At 44.3% G+C, this 24,980-nt stretch overlaps 1 protein-coding gene across 5 annotated transcripts in view; it reads right to left on the bottom strand.

The window, feature by feature from the left end:
• The window catches only part of SEMA4D (semaphorin 4D), a 373,725-nt gene that overhangs the window by 292,923 nt on the left and 55,822 nt on the right, over window positions 1-24,980 (bottom strand). For all 5 annotated transcript variants that reach the window (XM_030193608.1, XM_030193607.1, XM_030193610.1 and 2 more), the window contains exon 2: window positions 20,718-20,789. The gene's annotated coding sequence lies outside the window, so the exon portion shown is untranslated. The remainder of the gene's footprint in view (window positions 1-20,717; window positions 20,790-24,980) is intronic.

Below are 24,980 nucleotides of genomic sequence, written 5' to 3'. Positions count from 1 at the left end.
ATCTTCTGTAAATTTCAAATTTTCCATCAAATATCGTTTGAAGATATCCAAAGGGGAATAAACTAAAGTTCTTGGAAAGTTCAACAAACGCAAATTAAGCCTCCTGTTGTAATTTTCAAAATACTCCAGTCTGCTATGAATCAATGTATTGTCATGTATAAGCTTTGCTGAAATTTCTTTCATTTTTACATTTTCATCAGATAAATGATTCATTCTTTCTGAGACTTCATTTTTCATTGCTGTAAGGTCTTTACACAAAGTCTGAACGTTACTCACAAGAGAGTCGATCTTGCTAGTTGAGGTTAAGACCGTCTGAAGTATCTCCCATATAGCCTTGAGTGATACCGGCACTTTCTGGGCCTTAGATGAAACACAGGCATCGACTGGGGAGATCACTATGGGGCCCAGTTGACTCACCGCTTCGCCGTCATCGCGGTTTTGCGGGTCGCCTCCATAATCGGCCCCAGTCGGTTGTGGCGGTTGAGATCGCGTTGGAGGGGACAACGAAATATCCTGTCCCAAGAGGTCAGCCTCTCCTGGCGCTGTAAACTCAGCGGGACCTCCAAACGCCGTCGTCGCAGTTCTCGCAAGAAAACTATCGAGCGTCTGCTGGGTAGGTGTAGAAGTTAGAGCTGCCTGGGCCGCGGCTCTAACAAACGCCTTTCTCTTTGTATGCGGCATATTTCCTTGCAGGTAAAACCAATTTTTTAAGGTAATAGAGAAAGGGTTTGTGCTCCTGCTGACTCCTCGATGTTACTCGCGGGGTGATGTTACTGCCGCCATCTTGCTCCGCCCCTCTGGGCATCTGCCCAATGTTTACCACACAGCCTTGACACCATATTCTTTAGCAATAGATGCTTCATTTTGTTTGTTTTCTAATTTTTTAAGAACTTCTATTTGTTTAGCCAGTGTTAAAGTCTTACAGTTGTGCGACGACAACGACTCCAGTGTACACTCTAACAACATTCTTTCGCTTCTTCTGCCTGTGGCAGTTAACCGAGATTTCAAATTTACCGCCCCTTTGTCACATGCCAATCGGCTTCCATATTCTGTGCATGCGCTTATGCAGAGTCTTTCCTGCAGAGGAGCGGTCTTGAACCATGCATATAAGCGAATCTTGCACTTAGTGGTGCGCTAAACTGAAGTTTGTCCCCATAGAAATTGATGGCGCCAAAAACGGGACCGAAGTATGGCATGCAGTTAAAGAGAGCATGCGCTTATCCGACGTGCACTTAAATGGAACGCACTGTGTGTGTGTGTGTGTGTGTGTGTGTGTGTGTGTGTGTGTGTGTGTGACAAAGACTGAGTGTCCGAAAGACCTTCCTGATTCTCAGGGGTCACCATGAAGCCACTAGGGGCATCAGAAGCCCCCCCCCCCCAGCCCGAGGCCCCCCAGTGGTGCTTGGCCCCTGGAATGGGATCCAGGACAGCAACATCCAAGCCCCTAGCAGCTTTTGCTGGCCAAGGGGCCAGTCTTTGCCTGCAGTGCTTGCTTAACTATTTAGGTTAAGCTCTGGAACCAAAGAGAGCCAGAGACCCCATAGAAGCCTCCCGGGAGGCCCTCCACCCCCCCCCCCCCCCCCCCCCCCTCCAAAGCCCTAGGGTTTGGGAGCTCTCCTGCTGCATTGAAACTGCAGCAGGTGAATAAAACAAGATTCAAACATAGCTTCAGCACAGGAAGAAGAGCCAAGAACTCCAGTGCCCCCCTGGGACTGTTTTCAAAGTCAGAAATGGCCCATTGCAGGAGGGGCAGAGAGAGCTGGAAGCTGCCAGCTCTTGCAAGCAGGACAGCAGTTGCTGGCAGGCATGCCTAGGCATGTGGTTGGCACATATAAACCTGCCTCAGACATGCCGACCTCAGCCCGGGGTTCCAGCATCTCCACTGCCCCCCTGCTCTCTACAAGTGTGCTCAGGTTGAATTTTATTTGTTTTGTTTTTAAGGCACAAAACTTGCCTTTTTTCTTTTTTGCTTTTATTACCTTTATTCCCCAATATAGGGAATAAAGCTAAGCCAGGCAGGTCCAATGTTTTTGTTTTTTTTTTTAACAGTACCTGGGAGCTGCAGGGAACCCAAGGGAGAGAACACCCAAACAGGGTATACAAGCTATGAGGGGCAGGGGGATGGGGTCCCACACCCCTCCAGCAGGGTTCTGCAGAAGCAAGCCAACTGCCTTGCCTACTGGACAGTAAAAAATGCGAGTAGAGGAAGAGGAGTTAAGCTCTGCACTCAACCAGGTCCAGTCTGGAGACTGGATAACCTGGAAGCGGACACTAGGGTCTACATCGCTGTGCAGCCTCGGCCAGCAGAGCATGGACCTAGGCCAGGGACCAGGAGAACCAGCCTGAACAACCCACCATCTGCTAGAGGTAGAGAAAACTACTGGATCTTTCCACTGAGCACCAGCAGGATATACCCATAAATTCACTGAAAAAGCCTCGCTTTTTCTCTATCTCCATCTGCTGATAGGAGGGGATAGCACCCACAAGTTCACAACAGTCTAGCCTAGAGGACAAGAAAAGCAGAGTTTCAGGTAGAGTCAAGCCATGCCTTGCTTGGTGGGAGCAGAAATAGGAAAAGATTGGTCAAGGAACGGAGGTGACGAGATGATCTGCGAGGTGGTAGTAAGGATGATAAATACAGTGGCTCATCTCTGTGAAGCACGTTATTCATAAGCAGCAAAACTTTAAACTGAAAATAGTCAACAGAAAGCAAAGGTGATACATTTATTTATTTGTTACATTTGTATCCCACATTTTTCCACCTATTTGCAGGCTCAATGTGGCTTACATGGTACCGTAAAGGCGATCGCCCAGTCCGGTAAAGAACAAATATAGTGTGATGTGTGGTAGGATAAGGATCATGTGTTACAGACACATTTGGGAATCGTAGGATAAGGTTCAAGTGTTACAGATACATTTGGAATCATAGAGAGGAATAGTTATGTTATGTCCATTGCGAGCTTTGGTTTCACTGTGTAGCAGGATCCTGGCGTTAAGTTGGGTCCGTAGGGTATGCCTTTTTGAATAGGTTGGTTTTTAGTGATCTCTGGAAGTCTAGGTGGTCATAAGTTGTTTTCACGGCTTTTAGTAGTGCGTTCTACAGTTGTATACTTATGTAGGAGAAGCTGATTGCATAAGTTGATTTGTAATTAAGTCCTTTGCAGCTCAGGTAATGGAGGTTTAAGTATGTTCTAGTTCAGTGATGGCGAACCTATGGCACGCGTGCCAGAGAGGGCACGTAGAGCCCTCTCCCTTGGCACGCGCGCCGTCGCCATCGCTGGTCCGCCCACTCTCCCTCCCAGTTCGGCCTTCCTCCCGCCCTCCCTCCAACGCAACGAGCAACAGCATGCCCGCCCGTCCTCCCTCCCTCCCTCCTGCCCTTCCTCCCAGCACCAGGAACCCCCCTCCTCCTAAAATTTAAAAAGCGTACCTCCTCACTCGGGTTTAAGGCGGCGTGCGTCGGCAGCGGCAGCGAAGCGCCTGTGCTTCGCTCGACGCGCCTTCGGCCTTCCCTGTCTCTCAAGCTCTGGTCCCGCGGGACCAGAGCTTGAGAGACAGGGAAGGCCGAAGGCGCATCGAGCGAAGCACAGGCGCTTCGCTGCCGACGCACGCCGCCTTAACCCCGACTGAGGAGGTTGGAGGTACGCTTTTTAAATTTTAGGAGGAGGGGGGTTCCTGGTGCTGGGAGGGAGGGAGGACCGAAGGGCGGGCGGCCTGATGCTCGTTGGGTTGGAGGGAGGGCGGGAGGCCGGCCTGGTGCTGTGTGCTGCTGGGTGGGAGGGAGGCCTGATGGTGGGTGCTGGGTGGGAGGGAAGCCTGATGGTGGGTGCTGGGTGGGAGGGAGGCCTGCTGCTGCGTGCTGGGTGGGAGGGAGTCCTGATGGTGGGTGCTGGGTGGGAGGGAAGCCTGATGGTGGGTGCTGGGTGGGAGGGAGGCCTGATGGTGGGTGCTGGGTGGGAGGGAGGACTGTTGGTGGGTGCTGGGTGGGAGGGAGGCCTGATGGTGGGTGCTAGGTGGGAGGGAAGCCTGATGGTGGGTGCTGGGTGGGAGGGAGGCCTGGTGCTGGGTGCTGCGAGGTAGGGCAGGGGGGAAAGGAGGGCTGCTGGACATTTGTGGCTGGAGGGGAGAGGATGGTTGCTGGACATGGATGGAGGGCAAGAAATGAAGAAGAAAGGAGGAAAGTAAAGAAATCAATGGAAAGGAAGCCCTGGAAACGGAGTTAAGAGAACAGATAGAGAGCAGCAGAATCAGCGACTAGAACCAATATGGATAGAAAAACAAAATCACCAGACAACAAAGGTAGGAAAAATCATTTTATTTTCATTTTAGTGTTTGGAATATGTCGAATTGGAGAATTTACATCTGCTGTCTTATTTTGCACTGGGCATACTGGAGCTGTAACAGCTTACAGAAATTATTTATAATGGAAGAAAGTCATGTTATTTTTTTTCTCCTACACTAGTATAATATTTTCAATGATGTCTGTTTATATGCGCCATGGCTGGTGTAAGGGGTGTGATTATCATAGGGGTGGAGTCATATGTGGTGACCCCGCCCATAATGAGTACCGGCACTTTGCGATAAATAATTCGGTTTTGGGTTGCTGTTTGGGCACTCGGTCTCTAAAAGGTTCGCCTTCACTGTTCCAGGATCTGATTGTATTTCTGGTTGGTAGGTCTATGAGATCTGTCATGTATCCCGGGGCCTCGCCGTAGATAATTTTATGAACCATGGTGCAGATTTTGAAGGCTACACGTTCTTTAATTGGGAACCAGTGCAGTTTCTCTCGGAGGGGTTTGGCGCTTTTGAAATGTGTTTTTCCAAATATGAGCCTGGCCGCTGTGTTCTGAGCGGTCTGTAATTTCTTTATGATTTGTTCTTTGCATCCTGCATAAACTCCATTGCAGTAGTCTACATGGCATAGTACCATTGATTGTATCAGGTTGTGAAATATTTCTCTCAGGAAGAATGGCTTCACACGTTTGAGTTTCCACATTGAGTGGAACATTTTCTTTGTTGTAGATTTCATTTGGCTCTCTAGTGTAAGGTTTCGGTCGATTGTGACGCCTAGGATTTTTAAGCTGTCTGAGATAGGGAGTGTGTAATCTGCGGTGTTTTTATTTGTAGGTTTGTTCACATTGTGTTGGGATGATAGGATGAGACAGTGTGTTTTTTTGGTATTAAGTTTTAGTTGAAATGCATTAGCTCATGTGTTCATGATGTTCAAACTTAGATTGATTTTGTTGGTGATTTCAGTCGGATCGTATCTGTAAGGAATGTATATGGTGACGTCTGCGGAGATGAAAGGATTAAGGCCTAGATTGGATAAGGATTTGGCTAGTGGGGTCATCATTAGGTTGAAGAGGATCGGAGATAATGGTGATCCTTGAGGAACTCCGCAGTCAGCTTTTCCACGGTGATGATATGTTTGTATTTGATTTCACTTGGTATGTTCTAGTGGTTAGGAAACCCTTGATCCATCTAAGTATTTTTCCACCGATCTTGAAGTAATCCAGGAGTCATACTAGTATATTGTGGTTTACCATGTCGAATGCGCTAGACATGTCGAATTGGAGGAGAAGTATGCTTTTTCCTGTAGCTATTTCCTGCTTCAATTTGGCTAGGAGAGTAATTAGTACTGCTTCAGTGCTATGGAGGGGGCGAAATCCTGATTGTGAGTCATGTACTATAGAGAATTTGTTTATATAGTCGGTAAGTTGTTTGGTTACCATGCTTTCCATCAGTTTGACTACCAGTGGGATAGATGCTACTGGGCGGTAGTTGGTGATTTTGTTTGTTTTTTTCTTAGTATCTTTAGGTATTGGGGTGAGTAGGATATTGCCCTTTTCCTTAGGGAAGAGACCATGTTGGAGAATGTAGTTTAGGTAGGATGTGAGGTCAACTCTGTAGCGGTCAGGGGCGGATTTTATTAGGTAGCTGGGACAGGTATCCAGTTTGCAGTGAGTGTGAGAGAACCTGCTGATCGCCTGGGTAACTGTTTCGGCAGTGAGGAGAGTGAAGTTTGACCAGGTTCGGTCCGCTGGGTATTCTCCGAGGGCTGGGTCCAAACCATTGATGAAATTTTCGATATCAGTGTTGTCCTGAGGTAACGTTTTGCGTTGGTTTACAATTTTTTCATTGAAGTATTTGGCAAGTTTATCTGCTGATGGGATGTCTGTGTTGGCTGTGGTGACCAAGGTGGTGTCAAGTAGTTTGTTCATGAGTTGGTATAATTTCCTCGCGCCTTTGTAATCTGGACCGATTTTAGTTTTATAGTATGACCTTTTGGTCTGTCTTATTGCGTATTTGTATTTTCTTTGTATTTGTTTCCATGCGTTAAGTGAGTGTTCATCTTTAGTTTTTTTCCATGCTCGTTCGAGTTTCCTGGATTGTGATTTTAATTTTTCAGTTCTTCTTTGAACCATGATATCGAGTTGTGCCTACGTGAGGTTCCTGTTCGTAGGGGTGCTATTTCGTCAAGTATGCTTCTGCAACTTTTATCCCATTCTATTAGGTACATGATCAAATTTCCGTTCTTGGCAGAGGACTCAGATTGCCATGTGTTGAACAATGCATAGACGTTTAAGCAGAAATTGTGGTATATCAGCACAGGACCACATTACAGTAATCTAAGCGAGATGCCACTAAAGCATGAAGGATCATTTATTAGTCTAACAAAAAAAAAAAAAGAACTTGCTCAACAACTACAGAAATATGAAGATGAAATATTAGTTGTTGATCTATGATTCACCCCGATATTTAAATGACTCGATTCACATCCAACACTTCAGTAGCTGGAGCACATAAAAACCGACAAACTAATCTCATTAACCCACAAACTAATCCCAATTTTCTTTTAACATGAAGTAAATGCTACTTTTTTTTTTTTTTAATGAACTGCAAAACAGCTCCAGGACAGGGTGCTGCTTTAAGATGTTCTCTGATGCTCCAGCCTACAGTTCCACCTTTTTGCCATTCACTATTTGTATCACATTTCTTATTAGTTAGTTCTAGTTTGCATTTTGTTTTCCATATAGCAACTATTTCTCAGGTTTTAGTATTGTCCCTCCATATTTTGTTCAATTTTCTATGCCCAACCATTAGGCAAGACTAGGCACTCGCCTAGGACAGAAGCAGCTTGGGGACAGCAAAATAAGTCCTGACAAGCATACAAACTCAAAGAATCACCAGCACATACTTTAGCCCTCATTTTTATAGGATTTTTGTGTCATAATCATGAATGGTAAGTTTAATTAGCAAACTCTTTGGGGAGTTGCAATAAAGGGGACCAAAATTTTATTGGGGAAGGGTGGGGTAATAAGGCTGAAGGTTCACCCTAGGGTGCCCACTACCCTTGAATCGGCTCTGCTCTGTAGATCACAAGACAGAAACCACATTAAAAAGAGGTATCAGATGACCTACTTTGTTTCCACATAGACTGGCAACAACCCTTCGTTTAGCAAGAAGTTCCAAGAGGTGTGCAATAAATTGTGAATGTCCTAAGAATCAACTCTGCATGCTCTGTACTGGTCCCTGATTTTTCAGAGTGCCAACTCATTCCTTTGCAACGTTAGGAATTATTAGGAAAGGAACAGAAAACAAAAATGAGAATGTTATAATGCCCTATTGTATCGCTCCCTGGTGCAACCACACCTCAAATACTGTGAGCAATTTTGGTCACCGCATCTCAAAATAGATATATCGGAATTAGAAAAGGTACAAAGAACAGCGACGAAAATGATAAAGGGGATGGGACAACTTCCCAAGGAGGAAAGGCTAAAGCAGCTAGGACTCTTCAGCTTGGAGAAGAGACGGCTGAGGGGAGATATGATAGAGGTCTATAAAATACTGAGTGGAGTGGAATGGGTAGATGAGAATCGCTTGGTTACTCTTTCCAAAAATACTAGGACTAGGAGGTACACAATGAACCTATCAAGTAGTAAATTTAAAACAAACCAGAAAAAATATTTCTTCACTCAACATGTAATTAATTAAACTCCGGAATTTGTTGCCAGATAATTTGGTAAAAGCAGTTGGCTTAGCGGGGTTTAAAAAAGGTTTGACTGACTTCCTAAAAGAAAAGTCCATAAGTCATTATTAAGATGGACTTAGGGAAAATCCACTGCTTATTTCTAGGATAAGCAGCATAACATCAGTTTTACTTTTCTGGGATCTTGCCAGGTACTTGTGACCTGGATTGGCCACTGCTAGAAACAGGATACCGGGCTTGACTGACCTTCGGGCTGTCCCAGTATGGCAACACTTACGTTCTTATGTCCCCGGAGCATGTAGCAGAGGGATGTTCTTTACTGGAAAGCTAGGCTCATTTATTACCATCTTTTGAAGCACTAATTGCACTGGTCAGGAAGCATTTTTGCTTGTTTGGACAGGATGCACACACATGGACAGTGGGAACAGCAGTGCTGTAGATATATTAGCACTAATATTCAGTCCTTGAAGGCAAGCTTGCTAAGGAAATCCATGTTTACAGGAACATAATTTGCTAGATCGGGCCACCTACTCAGATGCAAGTTTCCCGGACTGCTGCAGTCCTATCCTGTACAATAGTGCAGGAAACATTAAAAGCCATAAGCTTTAAGAAAAAACAAATATTTCTTAACTTGATAAAAGGGACCTCCTAACCACAATTAGCAGATCACTGATCTTGATCCCCACATTTGATGCTTGAATTCTCCTACGAGTGAGGTTCAATGGCTGTTCTTGCCCCTAGTAAAACTTTTAACAGAAAGAAATGGTTGGGGGGGATTATATTTCACTTCAATTTCCTGTATTTGCAATATCGCAGTACAATAAACCCTTAGCGTGGGTAAAAGCCTAGATTAGAGGCAGGGTTTAGCATCACAGCTATTTAGCCAAATCTAACCTCTAAAAAATACATTTTCCACCAGTTAAGGACTTCACTGCCCCTCTGTTTCCAAAACAACGATCTCCTGTAATATTCCAATGCTCAGCAGTGAGACAAGATCAGATGTCAAGGACTGTGTCTTCTGGGTCAGCAAGGCTGTTTAACTCCTAGCACAGAGGTGGGCAACCATTGTCCAAGGGCCACAACCCAGACAGGTTTTCAAGATTTTCACAATGAATAAAAACAAGATCTATTTGCATACAATGGAAGCAGTAAATGCTAATCAATCTCATGCATATTCATTGTGGAAATCTTGAACTAGAAAAGGTACAGAGAAGGGCAATGAAAGTGAAACAAAGGGTGGGACAACTTCCCTATAAGGAATATTTCTTCACTCAAAGTGTAATTAAACTCGGGAATTCATTGCCAGAGAATGTGGTAAAAGCAGTTAGCTTAGCGGGGTTTAAAAAAGGTTTGGCTAACTTCCTAAAAGAAAAATCCATAAGCCATTATTAAATGGACTTGGGGAAAGCCCACTGCTTACTTCTAGGATAAGCAGCATAAAATGTATTGTACTGTTCTGGGATCCTGCCAAGAACTTGTAACCTGGATTGGCCACTGTTGGAAACAGGATGCTGGGCTTGATGGACCTTCAGTCTGTCCCAGTATGGCAATGCTTATGTTCTTAACTGGGTTGTGGCCCTCGAGGCCCACCCTATGATCTCTATCATCTGATCTCCTCACTAGAGGAAATTTCTGCCCTTAGGCTGCTGCCTTGATTACAGGTGTGTCTTCATTTCAAACACAAGCAGAGAAACTAGAATGACAGGCTTCTTATGGGAAAGGCTTCTCTTGGCTAAGTCCTGTGGTGCACCATCTGTCAGATGTCAATCTAAGAAGGACACAAAGGCTTTGAACAACTCATTCAGGCGAGTGTATGAAAATGTCTGCGGGCAAAGCAAAGTTTTATGTGCACATGTATAGATTTAAGGAAGATCTTGCATGCCCAGAGCTGTTTGGTGAAACTGCATCACATGGACATTTCATAAGGTATTCAAGCTAAATAAACATATTCAAATAATATGTGCAGAAAACTTGCAGCAAATGGAGGGGGGTCATGCCAGCACACATCCATGCATGTTTTTCTGCACCTAAATATGAGCCTTGCAAAAATTTCATATCTAAGAAGTTTTAGCAAGACTCATTATTTAGGCGAATAAGAACAAGGCATGGATGTTTGCTGGCACGCCCCACTCATTTCTTGCAATTTTTCTATGTGTATATTTTGAATACATTTAGCTTGAATACATAATGAAGTGTCATGTGATGAAATGTCCACGGTGATGAAGTGACATACTGATGAAATATCATGTGATGCAATGTTCATACACCACCCAGATCATCATTATGATATTCACACACAGCAATAGCTACTTACTATACTGATAATGTTAATATTTGATATACCACTCTATTTCTCAGACAAATCAGAGTGGGTTATATAAAATAATAAAGACTGAACAGAATGCCATTAAAAACAGAAAAGCAAAACACATCACCCACCACACAGCAGATCCAAACACAAAAACATTCCAAATAAAACTTAATCCAATATATTTTCTTGCAGGCGCCTGAACCAAGATACAACCAGCCTGATAAAAATTTAGTGAAAAAAATAAGTTTTCTCCTTACTCTAAAATAATTTATAAGGCTGCTCTTCCCAAATACTTTGAGGGAGCTGGTCCTACAAAAAAGGGGTCTACCAAAAAAAACCGAACACCTGCTCTAGTAGCGCAAAGACACACCTGATCCTGAGACGGAAGGACCACTAACCCCTTATCTTGAGATTTAAGAACCCTAACAGGGACATAAGGTTGTAACAACTCTGCCAAATAACCAGGTTTCCCCATGTAAAGTGCCCAATGTACCCGCATTAAAACTTCATTCAGTGACCTAAACTCCATCGGCAGCCAATGATATCTGACATAAAGAGTGGTCACATGATCCCTCTTTGTCAGTCCTCCTAACACTCTAATCTCGGTAGTCTGAACCATACATAATCTCTTCAAAATACAGCAAGATACCCCTATATATTTATTTGTTGCATTTGTATCCCACCTTATCCCACCTCTTTGCAGGCTCAAAGTGGCTTACAATACATCATGAGTAGTGGAAGAAAGTTAGTAAAATAAACATTTAGTATTACATGATCTTGGTAGCATGATGATAAAAGCAAAGTAATAGTATACAAGTAGATGTTAAGAAACAGTTCTGAAGTTAGATAGGCGAGTTGTGCATATTCACATGGGTTGATCTTTTTGATATGCTCTATCAAAGAGATGGGTCTTCAGTAATATGCGGAAGTTCGTTCTTTCGTGGATCGATTTCAAGCTGATCGGCGGTGCGTTCCATAACTGTGTGCTCAGGTAGGTGAAGTTTGACGCATGCATTAGTTTGTATTTCATTCCTTTGCAACTGGGGAAGTGCAGATCAAGGAATGTGCGGGATGATCTTTTGGCATTCCTAGGTGGTAGGTCTATTAGGTCAGACATGTAAGCTGGTGCGTCTCCATGGATAATTTTGTGAACGTGATGCGTTCCTTAAGTGGGAGCCAATGTAATTTTTCTCGTAAGGGCTTTGCACTTTCAAATTTTGGTTTGCCAAATATGAGTCTAGCTGCAGTGTTCTGGGCTGTCTGGAGTTTTTTGATTATTTGTTCTTTGCAGCTGGCATATAGTGCATTGCAATAGTCTAGGTGACTGAGCACCATTGATTGTACCAGATTATGGAAGACACTCCTTGGGAAGAAAGGTTTTATTCTTTTTAATTTCCACATTGAGTGGAACATCTTCTTGGTTGTATTTTTCACGTGGTTCTCTAGTGTTAGGTGTCGATCAATGGTGACTCCAAGAATTTTTAGGGTTTCTGAAATAGGAAGGTTTAGAGTTGGTGTGTTGATGGCGGTGTATTGTTTCTTGTGTTGGGAGGTTAGTATTAGGCATTGGGTCTTTTCTGCGTTGAGTTTCAGCCGAAATGCGTCCGCCCATGAATGCATGATTTTAAGACTTTGGTTGATGTCACTGGATATTTCTTTTAGGTCTTGTTTGAATGGGATGTAGATCGTTACGTCATCTGCATAGATGTATGGATTGAGGTTTTGATTTGATAGTATTTTTGCCAAGGGTATCATCATTAAGTTGAATAGAGTCGGCGAGAGGGGGGATCCCTATGGTACTCCGCATTCAGGTACCCATGCGGCTGAAATAGTCGAGTTAGATGTTACTTGGTATGACCTTGCAGTTAGGAATCCCTTGAACCACTTGAGGACATTGCCTCCGATTCCAAAGTATTCAAGGATGTGTAGTAAGATTCCATGGTCAACCATGTCGAAGGCGCTTGACATGTCAAATTGTAGAAGTAGTATGTTCTTACCAGATGTAATATAGATCACATTGCCATAATCCAATTTAGAAACCAACAAAGAGTGCAAAAAAGAGCATACAGCCCTCAATTTCACAGGGAGACAAATCCAGCAAGCATAACCTGAGAGAGAGACTGGTTGCTCGAACTTCAGTGCCAAGTCAATCCAGACCCCCAAATACCAAAACGAGTTAGCCAATTGCACTTACCCTGAAAAAACTACAGTAAAACAGAAGGACAAGGCAAATGCCCAACCAACAAGCGGTAGTCTTTTCCAAATTCATGACCATACCATTTCGAGCCATGCATCCTTCAATGCCAAAAGATCAGGAACAATAGGGGTACAACAACCCACTATCAAAGTATCATCAGTGTACACATAAATATTTACATTGAACTGCTGAATGGTCTACAACAAAAGGTGACAAAAATACATTAAATATCATGCTGTAACCCAACAGCAGCAATCACTTCCTAACTGAACTGGAAAAGAACAGTTCTTAAGAAATAATGAAAATCATCCTAATACCTGCCAACCAATCCCTAAGGTATATAACTGTCTCTGTAACAAATGGTGCCCTTTACTGCATTTCACTGGGATAGAACGCTTTATGGACACATTGTCATCAGAGTGTATTCGCATAAACAGCACGTGAGAATGATTGTTCAAGACATGTTTCTATCTCAGACTACTGCAATGCTATCAAGCTAGGGACAGTGGACTTCCAATTTTGTTTACAAATATTGCAAAATCTGGCTGCAGAATTGAGTTTCAACAACAAATAGTGAAAGCAGCTTCCTTAATAGTATCATTCTTTCAAATTCAGAACAAATTTCCTAAATAGGCTTGTTTTACGATTATTTCTAAAATGCATGTAATTTTCAGCCGATAATAACAAACCTAAGAGAGCTTTGTCTAATTTTGCTGTTTGATATGAAAGTACAAGACTAACAAATCTGAACATCCTGTTTCCATGAAGGATGGCTTGTCTTCCGCTTATATACATGAACTTTTGAAAATATATACATTGAGGCATATTTTCAAAGCACTTAGCCTTCCAAAGTTCCATAGAAACCTATGGAACTTTGGAAGGCTAAGTGCTTTGAAAATATGCCTCATAGTAACATAGTAGATGACGGCAGAAAAAGACCTGCACGATCCATCCAGTCTGCCTAACAAGATAAACTCATATGTGCCACTTTTTGTGCATACCTTACCTTGATTTGTACCTGTCTTTTTCAGGGCACAGACCTTATAAGTCTGCCCAGCACCATTCCTGCCCCCCAACCAGCCCCGCCTCCCACCACCGCGGTTCTGGCACAGACCGTATAAGTCTGCTGAACATTCAAGATCTTCTGTTCCTCTCAAAAGAGTTTCTTGGTTGTTCCCAGTGGATTAAAATTACAATCCACATATAGATGTGCTTTCAGATCTGTAGGCCCTTGGCTACAGAATAGTCTTCCTTTGGAATTGAGGTCCATTCAAAGCTATGTGTTCTAGACTAGAATGGATTAATTTGGGGCAACCATGATAGGTGCGTTGATAACTGTTACACACCTTGAGCTTATATGGTGAAGCATGATATCAAATGTTACGTAAAGTAATATAAATACACAGATAACTAGGCATGTTCCACACTGGCAGTTGTGTTCATCTGATCAATATATAGTTACGCTCCCTGTTAGAAAATTTAGGGAGCCTTTTACAAAGCCACACTAGCATTTTTAGCTTATGGTAAAAATCAGCTGGTGGTAAACACTGAGACGTCCATTATATTCCTATGGGTGTCTCACTATTTACCACCAGCTGATTTTTACCGCGAGCTAGTGCGGCTTTATAAAAGGCCTCCTTAGATTACAATTCTGAAGAAATGATCTACAGATGAAATCAGTCCAGAGATAATGGCATTCTCAAGCTTTAGATCTAAAGAGAATCCACTTGCGTGGAGAACTCAAGAGATCCCACGAAGAAACTCAAGTCAAGGAGGAGAGTGGCAATGAAAACCAGGGTTTCCAGAGAAAGGACCCTGATTTTCATTCCCACTCTCCTCCTTGACAATCTTTAGATCTACCATGACAAACCAATTATGTACAATTTTCACTGTATCTTAAAAACTTAGAGGTCCTTTTACTAAGTGGCGGTAAGCACCAACGCACACACTCAAAGGCACTACAGCGGGATGCACTAATGCATCCCAAAGTAGTTCTGGATCGGCATCCTGCACTAAAAAAATATTAAATCTTTTTTAAACGCAGGGGAAGTATTTGCAGGCGGAGAGTAGGTGTGCCCTGCGCTAATCAACAAATGGCCGCATGCTGCTGATTAGCGTGGGTTTAGCACAGGAGCCCTTATCGCTAAGTAAATAGGTGGCAGTAAGGGCTCCCACGCTAATGGCCATGTGCTAATTCGGAAATTAGTGTGCAGTCATGAACGGAAAATAGAAATTGCTCCTGCTGCACTAAAAGTGGTCTCAATGCACAATTCACACGTTAAAAATAGCACAAGCGCAGCTTAGTAAAAGGGCCCCCTTGGTTAATGAAGAAGTATTTTAATAATGATTGATTTTGTTGTTTGCTGATTTTCTTGTGCATAAGTTTATCCACTTTAAACCATTATTACTGGTTAAGCAGAATATAAATGCATAAATTAAATTAATATCAGCTTCACTATTAGGCTGTAGAGATTCAGTGACACCCTGGACACTGAATGCACTTTGAAGAGAATCAGGGATGATTTATCATAAGACAGATCAGGGTACACTGCTTGAAAATGTAATTTAATTTAATTTAGGCATTTATAATACACTTAACCATCAAGTTCAAGGTGGAAGACAATCGCACATTATAAGCAGGTACTTTCTACAGTGGTGGAAATAAGTATTTGATCCCTTGCTGATTTTGTAAGTTTGCCCACTGACAAAGACATGAGCAGCCCATAATTGAAGGGTAGGTTATTGGTAACAGTGAGAGATAGCACATCACAAATTAAATCCGGAAAATCACATTGTGGAAAGTATATGAATTTATTTGCATTCTGCAGAGGGAAATAAGTATTTGATCCCCCACCAACCAGTAAGAGATCTGGCCCCTACAGACCAGGTAGATGCTCCAAATCAACTCGTTACCTGCATGACAGACAGCTGTCGGCAATGGTCACCTGTATGAAAGACACCTGTCCACAGACTCAGTGAATCAGTCAGACTCTAACCTCTACAAAATGGCCAAGAGCAAGGAGCTGTCTAAGGATGTCAGGGACAAGATCATACACCTGCACAAGGCTGGAATGGGCTACAAAACCATCAGTAAGACTCTGGGCGAGAAGGAGACAACTGTTGGTGCCATAGTAAGAAACTGGAAGAAGTACAAAATGACTGTCAATCGACAAAGATCTGGGGCTCCACGCAAAATCTCACCTCGTGGGGTATCCTTGATCATGAGGAAGGTTAGAAATCAGCCTACAACTACAAGGGGGGAACTTGTCAATGATCTCAAGGCAGCTGGGACCACTGTCACCACGAAAACCATTGGTAACACATTACGACATAACGGATTGCAATCCTGCAGTGCCCGCAAGGTCCCCCTGCTCCGGAAGGCACATGTGACGGCCCGTCTGAAGTTTGCCAGTGAACACCTGGACGATGCTGAGAGTGATTGGGAGAAGGTGCTGTGGTCAGATGAGACAAAAATTGAGCTCTTTGGCATGAACTCAACTCGCCGTGTTTGGAGGAAGAGAAATGCTGCCTATGACCCAAAGAACACCGTCCCCACTGTCAAGCATGGAGGTGGAAATGTTATGTTTTGGGGGTGTTTCTCTGCTAAGGGCACAGGACTACTTCACCGCATCAATGGGAGAATGGATGGGGCCATGTACCGTACAATTCTGAGTGACAACCTCCTTCCCTCCGCCAGGGCCTTAAAAATGGGTCGTGGCTGGGTCTTCCAGCACGACAATGACCCAAAACATACAGCCAAGGCAACAAAGGAGTGGCTCAGGAAGAAGCACATTAGGGTCATGGAGTGGCCTAGCCAGTCACCAGACCTTAATCCCATTGAAAACTTATGGAGGGAGCTGAAGCTGCGAGTTGCCAAGCGACAGCCCAGAACTCTTAATGATTTAGAGATGATCTGCAAAGAGGAGTGGACCAAAATTCCTCCTGACATGTGTGCAAACCTCATCATCAACTACAGAAGACGTCTGACCGCTGTGCTTGCCAACAAGGGTTTTGCCACCAAGTATTAGGTCTTGTTTGCCAGAGGGATTAAATACTTATTTCCCTCTGCAGAATGCAAATAAATTCATATACTTTCCACAATGTGATTTTCCGGATTTAATTTGTGATGTGCTATCTCTCACTGTTACCAATAACCTACCCTTCAATTATGGGCTGCTCATGTCTTTGTCAGTGGGCAAACTTACAAAATCAGCAAGGGATCAAATACTTATTTCCACCACTGTATATGTCTATACAGTCATATTTTGTTTTAGTTTTGTTCTGTGAGTGATGTTATACATTTTGTTCTATATATTTCTTCTTGCTTAACTGTACACCACTTAGAAATTGATTGGAAGATAAACATTTTTAAATAAACTGCTAAATAAGCAGAAGCAAAGCACCTCAATCGATCTCAGTAAAGAGCTTCCTCCAATTTGCTAAAATTATACCTCACAGCCGCTCAAGGTTAACATCCATTGTACCTATCTGAAAACTAATTATGCTGCTTTTCTGCTTTACTCTTTCCCCTACCTTGCTTTCTATTGCTAGACAGTAAAAGGAAGAATGAAAGAAAAAAGCAGACAGCAGGTTACAATAGTATTTACTGGGTGACTCTTGAACAAAAAGGCTTGGACTTATGATCACCACGTTATGAACAAAGTCAGAAACACAGTACAGGAAGGAGCTAGTGAACGCACTGTGACAAACATTTCTCCCTCAGCAAAGTTAAGTGTCACCTCTCAGAAAAAGAACACTTTTCTCCTCGATAAATCAGAGAAAGGCATTTCCAAGTACCTCTTCAGGGACTCAAGTTCTTCAAAAGTTTAAACTTTTACACTGATGGATTCATCCCTAGCAACAGACCTCTCTACATTTTACTAGGAGAGGGAGGGGCACTTTTGGAGTCAGAAAACATTAAAAGCTTAAGGGACCATACAAAGACTCAGAAGTTTAATAAAAAGATGACATTTTTATAAGCCTTTCTTACAGAGGAACACAGACCGATCATCACTCAAGGAGAATTCTGAAGAAAGGAACATGTGTGTCAGTTCTGCAGGGTAACACCACATTCAAGGCAGTTCTTCACGCCAACAAGGGAATGAACTCCTGCAGCATGAAGCACAGCAGGATAGTCCAAGTAGCTGATCAGTGCTAACAGCTTTATTCCAGCACAAAAAGATGTAAACACCATAGGATGGAAATCCAGGAAAGAGAATAATCATGTCACCTGAATCAGCAAAAAAACACACCTGCAAACTATCCTTTAAAAGAGGCCTGCAAACTCTAACCTTGCAGCCCCAATTTATTTATTCATTCCAAACTGACAAGTAGGACAAAGCAGTTTACATACTAATACAAAGAGAGAAAATGAACTACAAATGGAATAGGAAAGAACACATACGTACCCAAGAGAGTTAAACCAGGGTTTCAGCAACCATCGTTGCACTCAAATCTATGAAGCCAACTAGGGCTCCACAGGACCCTATCCCATCTATTAACAACAAACACTATGATACCACCTATATTCATAGTATGGTCACAACCAGTCTCTCTCATGCTCAGGTACCCTACACCTGGAAAAGTGCCGTCTTACAACCAAAAGTAAAAGATATCAGTAAGCCATCTGTCATTTCCACTCAACATCAAATCTGCCTTTTATCACCAAACTGACCGAACACATTGTCCACTCTCAACTCACTGACTTTACGATAAAACTAACGCACTTTGCCCAATCAGACAGCACTATAGTACAGAAACTTCCCTTTTAGGGGTGACCACCATCATCTAGATCAATCTAAATCTGCATCTGTTCTCTCTCTAGACCTCTTGGCTGCATTTGATCTTGTAGATCATACCATTTTACTTCAGTGACTTCACTGCATTGGCATTACAGGCTATGTATAAGATTGGTTTAACTCATACTTATCATGCAGGGAATACCAGGTGTATCATCAAGATACATTTTCTAGATCTTACCTTCTTACAAGTAGAGTTCCTCAGGGCTCCATACTTGCACCAACTCTATTCAATATCTTTATGGCACCTCTCCCAACTCTTTTGCAGTCCATAGATCTTACAGGTTTTCTTTACTCAGATGCTATACAAATACTACCAACACTAGATCCAGCCAATCCACAGAAAATCTGCTCCCTAAATGAGAAACTTTGCAAGTAACAACTTGGCTCGAAGACATTAAACTGAAACTCAATCCAGAAAAATCAAAGGCTCTTCTGTTCTCAGACCCACCTAATAAGACATTTTCTACACTGCTCTTACTCTGTGGAGTACAGATTCCTCTAGTCTCCTCTTTAAAGCTACTTGGAATCCTCCTTGACAACTCCCTTAACTTCCAACCACAACTTTCTTCTCTGATCAAACGCTGCTTCTTTAAAGTACGTATGATTCACTCTATTAGCTCACTTCTACACTCATCAGCCCTTACTATACTGGTTCATTCCCTGGTTCTTTCGCAACTGGACTATTGTAACTCGCTATACAAGGGATTAATGCAAAAGGATCTGCATTGTCTGCAAGTGACCCAAAACACATCCATTAAATTAATCTCAGGCTCAAGAAAATTTGATCACATCACTCCACTTCTCAAAAATGCACAGTGGTTACCAATCACAGACAGGATTAGCTATAAAATTCTTCTCCTGGTCTTCAGGATCTCCTCGCTTTTTGGTAAAACTGACCGACCACATATGACCCTCTACACATCCTTTGTTCATCTCAACAACACTTATTGGTTGTACCATCATTCTGGCACATTAGATATGATGACACTACATGCGAGTCTAATTTTTCAGTTGTGGGTCTCTTTATCTCAAGTCACAGACCTTCCTGACTAAATTCACAACAGATCTTAAAACATTATCTTTTGGAGGATGCTTTTATACTACCCTAAGCACGGTCCTGAGGATGGAGCCTGATAGCCAGTTTAGACCTACTTTCCTTCTCTGTCACCAGCTATTACCCATCTTTCTATTAAATAATGGAGTTCCGTTCCTCCCTCTCAGTACTATTCTTCCCCTCTCACAATTTCCTTCCTTTCTATCTCTTGCTTAATTTAGCATTGCAAGCCGCATAGATATATATTTTTGGTGTGCGGGATTACAAGTCTTTAATAAACCTAAAACCTGTTTTTCTTATTTGTGCTTCAAAGGCAGTGCTGTCAAACCAAGCATGCAGAGTAGGCCTACTCGAAAAGCCAGACCTTGAATTTCCAAGCCTCCCTTAATTCAGTAAGTAAAAAGCCCACTTTCAATTACTGTACAATCTCACTACACAAGTCCTGTTCAACACCAGGAGAGGAAGGGTGGAAAGTTTGTGGAGGTGTTAGGGTTGGATGAGAAGAGTTTGTATAATACAGAACAAACTGTTCCTTCAAAAATCCTTCTACCCACAGACTATTATGCAGAGAAAGAAGGGCCAACAAACTTCCGGATCCCTTTCCCCTTAAGAAAGATGAATACTAATATAATAATACACAAAACAGCAAAGATGACTCTAAAAAAATGAGAACAAAAATGTTGAAAAATGAAGACGGTACTCCGATGGTGAAGATTAAAAAAATTTTATTAATCATAAAAGATATAAAATAGGGGAGAACAGGACTCGACACAGCTGTGTTTCGGCCAGCAAGGCCTGCGTCAGCAGTCTTCTCACCACATCAATTATCTTTCCCTGTTTTTACATCGGATATATTAAATCTTACTGAAATGTAGGGAAGAGTTTATGTGTTAGATTAAATTGAACTCGTCTGTAAAGGCAAGTCTCCGGTTGTCTTTTCAGAGAACTAGTTGTGTTAGAAAATGCATTAAAGCATTAAAAACCGAGAGGCTACAATAAGCGTCTCTCATCTATGGAGATATATACTACAACACCTATTAGAAGGGGCATTATTCTGGCAGTCATAACACATTTCCAATGCAACCTGGCATTGCTTCATTGCTCTGCCATGTAACAATAGCAAGATGCTTCTCTTCCACCAGCTTGGAGAACTATGGCATCCAGATGTCCTAAAGGGCAAGAGACTTGCCTTTGGTATTTTGGGTACACCTCACTGCAATTTTGGTCTACTGATATTAAGAGAACCAGTTAACTTCTACCACTCTACCAAATCCAAAGAGTAGCACATCCATACCCACAAATCTGTGTTAGTACCCAAGCTACCATTTGCTTACATCAGCCTTAAGTTTCAACAGAGATCTTACCTGGCAACGAATGGGTTAAACTCTGCCAATCATATCTACTTCATGAACCATCAGAGTCATCACTGAAGGCCTCTGAAAACAGAAGAGAAAGTGGTGCACAATGAAGGCAAGACTAGCAAGAACATGCTGTTTAGCTTGATTTACTGAAAAGTTTAAAGGCACATTGCAGCTAGTGTTACCAACTTTTTGAAAGACGAAAATGCACTACCTGCTGCATCTATGATCTGCTCTGACCCCGACCCCAACTAATAACATCAGTGCAGGACATCAGTGCAGGCTTCAACACTTGCAGGCCACATGAAGACTGAATGGGAAGTGAGGTAAGGGGAGGGGGGCAGAAGTACAAAGGTTATATTCTCTTCAGACCCCATTAAGCAACAGTTCCCCTACATGCACATGCTTCCGTCCTTAATTGTTAATTTGTACAGCGCTGCGTAACCCTAGTAGCGCTCTAGAAATGTTAAGTAGTAGTAGTAGTCATACAGAATTAAAGTCAAACAAATTCTGCACCCAAAAAACTCCCTAGCCCTCCCCCAATAGGTACAAAGCAAAGCTGGGACATTTTTCCATAAAACTCCCCTCAAGAAATTTCTAATTCTAGTGTAATCTCAGTAATAGCAACATAAGCTCTCTCATTACGAGGCATATTATGAAGTAATACAAAACTCCAGAACACAGATAGACCCTCCCTGAATACAGAAGCGACCATAAAGCGAATGCTACATACCTGTAGAAGGTATTCTCCGAGGACAGCAGGCTGATTGTTCTCACTGATGGGTGACGTCCACGGCAGCCCCTCCAATCGGAAACTTCACTAGCAAAGTCCTTTGCTAGCCCTCGCGCGCCCGCGCGCACCGCGCATGCGCGGCCGTCTTCCCGCCCGAAACCGGCTCGAGCCGGCCAGTCCAGTATGTAGCAAGACAATACACTTCAAGGGAAGACACAACTCCAAAGGGGAGGCGGGCGGGTTTGTGAGAACAATCAGCCTGCTGTCCTCGGAGAATACCTTCTACAGGTATGTAGCATTCGCTTTCTCCGAGGACAAGCAGGCTGCTTGTTCTCACTGATGGGGTATCCCTAGCCCCCAGGCTCACTCAAAACAACAACATTGGTCAATTGGGCCTCGCAACGGCGAGGACATAACTGAGATTGACCTAAAAAATTTACCAACTAACTGAGAGTGTAGCCTGGAACAGAACAAACAGGGCCCTCGGGGGGTGGAGTTGGATCCTAAAGCCCAAACAGGTTCTGAAGAACTGACTGCCCGAACCGACTGTCACGTCGGGTATCCTGCTGCAGACAGTAATGAGATGTGAATGTGTGGACAGATGACCACGTCGCAGCTTTGCAAATTTCCTCCATGGTGGCTGACTTCAAGTGGGCTACCGACGCTGCCATGGCTCTAACATTATGAGCCGTGACATGACCCTCAAGAGCCAGCCCAGCCTGGGCGTAAGTGAAGGAAATGCAATCTGCTAGCCAATTGGATATGGTGCGTTTCCCTACAGCCACTCCCCTCTTGTTGGGATCAAAAGAAACAAACAATTGGGCGGACTGTCTGTGGGGCTGTGTCCGCTCCAGATAGAAGGCCAATGCTCTCTTGCAGTCCAATGTGTGCAGCTGACGTTCAGCAGGGCAGGAATGAGGACGGGGAAAGAATGTTGGCAAGACAATTGACTGGTTCAGATGGAACTCCGACACAACCTTTGGCAGAAACTTAGGGTGAGTGCGGAGGACTACTCTGTTGTGATGAAATTTGGTGTAAGGGGCCTGGGCTACCAGGGCCTGAAGCTCACTGACTCTACGAGCCGAGGTAACTGCCACCAAGAAAATGACCTTCCAGGTCAAGTACTTCGGATGGCAGGAATCCAGTGGCTCGAAAGGAGGTTTCATCAGCTGGGTGAGAACGACATTGAGATCCCATGACACTGTAGGAGGCTTGACAGGGGGCTTTGACAAAAGCAAACCTCTCATGAAGCGAACAACTAAAGGCTGTCCTGAGATCGGCTTACCTTCCACTTGGTAATGGTATGCACTGATTGCACTAAGGTGAACCCTTACGGAGTTGGTCTTCAGACCAGACTCCGACAAGTGGAGAAGGTATTCAAGCAGGGTCTGTGTAGGACAAGAGCGAGGATCTAGGGCCTTGCTGTCACACCAGACGGCAAACCTCCTCCAATGAAAGAAGTAACTTCTCTTAGTGGAGTCTTTCCTGGAAGCAAGCAAGATGCGGGAGACACCCTCTGGCAGACCCAAAGAGGCAAAGTCTACGCCCTCAACATCCAGGCCGTGAGAGCCAGGGACTGGAGGTTGGGATGCAGCAGAGCCCCTTCGTCCTGCGTGATGAGGGTCGGAAAACACTCCAATCTCCACGGTTCTTCGGAGGATAACTCCAGAAGAAGAGGGAACCAGATCTGACGCGGCCAAAAGGGAGCAATCAGAATCATGGTGCCTCGGTCTTGCTTGAGTTTCAACAAAGTCTTCCCCACCAGAGGAATGGGAGGATAAGCATACAGCAGACCTTCCCCCCAATCCAGGAGGAAGGCATCCGACGCCAGTCTGCCGTGGGCCTGAAGCCTGGAACAGAACTGAGGGACCTTGTGGTTCACTTGAGATGCGAAGAGATCTACCAGGGGGGTGCCCCACGCCCGGAAGATCTGTCGCACCACACGGGAATTGAGCGACCACTCGTGAGGTTGCATAATCCTGCTCAACCTGTCGGCCAGACTGTTGTTTACGCCTGCCAGATATGTGGCTTGGAGCACCATGCCTTGACGGCGAGCCCAGAGCCACATGCTGACGGCTTCCTGACACAGGGGGCGAGATCCGGTGCCCCCCTGCTTGTTGACATAGTACATGGCAACCTGATTGTCTGTCTGAATTTGGATAATTTGGTGGGACAGCCGATCTCTGAAAGCCTTCAGAGCGTTCCAGATCGCTCGCAACTCCAGAAGATTGATCTGTAGATCGCTTTCTTGGAGGGACCACCTTCCTTGGGTGTGAAGCCCATCGACATGAGCTCCCCATCCCAGGAGAGACGCATCCGTGGTCAGCACTTTTTGAGGCTGAGGAATTTGGAAGGGACGTCCCAGAGTCAAATTGGAGCAAATCGTCCACCAATACAGGGATTCGAGAAAACTCGTGGACAGGTGGATCACGTCCTCTAGACCCCCGGCGGCCTGATACCACTGGGAGGCTAGGGTCCATTGAGCAGATCTCATGTGAAGGCGGGCCATGGGAGTCACATGAACTGTGGAGGCCATGTGGCCCAGCAATCTCAACATCTGCCGAGCTGTGATCTGCTGGGACGCTCGCACCCGCGAGACGAGGGACAACAAGTTGTTGGCCCTCGCCTCTGGGAGATAGGCGCGAGCCGTCCGAGAATCCAGCAGGGCTCCGATGAATTCGAGTTTCTGCACTGGGAGAAGATGGGACTTTGGGTAATTTATCACAAACCCCAGTAGCTCCAGGAGGCGAATAGTCATCTGCATGGACTGCAGGGCTCCTGCCTCGGATGTGTTCTTCACCAGCCAATCGTCGAGATATGGGAACACGTGCACCCCCAGCCTGCGAAGCGCCGCTGCTACCACAGCTAGGCACTTTGTGAACACCCTGGGCGCAGAGGCGAGCCCAAAGGGTAGCACACAGTACTGGAAGTGGCGTGCGCCCAGCTGAAATCGCAGATACTGTCTGTGAGCTGGCAGTATCGGGATGTGTGTGTAGGCATCCTTCAAGTCCAGAGAGCATAGCCAATCGTTTTGCTGAATCATGGGGAGAAGGGTGCCCAGGGAAAGCATCCTGAACTTTTCTTTTACGAGATATTTGTTCAGGGCCCTTAGGTCTAGGATGGGACGCATCCCCCCTGTTTTCTTTTCCACAAGGAAGTACCTGGAATAGAACCCCAGCCCTTCTTGCCCGGATGGCACGGGCTCGACCGCATTGGCGCTGAGAAGGGCGGAGAGTTCCTCTGCAAGTACCTGCTTGTGCTGGAAGCTGTAGGACTGAGCTCCCGGTGGACAATTTGGAGGTTGAGAGGCCAAATTGAGGGTGTATCCTTGCCGGACTATTTGGAGAACCCACTGATCGGAGGTTATAAGAGGCCACCTTTGGTGAAAAGCTTTCAACCTCCCTCCGACAGGCAGGTCGCCCGGCACTGACACTTGGATGTCGGCTATGCTCTGCTGGAGCCAGTCAAAAGCTCGCCCCTTGCTTTTGCTGGGGAGCCGCGGGGCCTTGCTGATTCGCACGCTGCTGACGAGAGCG

This window comes from Microcaecilia unicolor, chromosome 2 (assembly GCF_901765095.1).
Source record: "Microcaecilia unicolor chromosome 2, aMicUni1.1, whole genome shotgun sequence".
NCBI classification, from domain to species: domain Eukaryota; kingdom Metazoa; phylum Chordata; class Amphibia; order Gymnophiona; family Siphonopidae; genus Microcaecilia; species Microcaecilia unicolor.
This window is presented reverse-complemented; position numbering and strand designations above follow the sequence as displayed.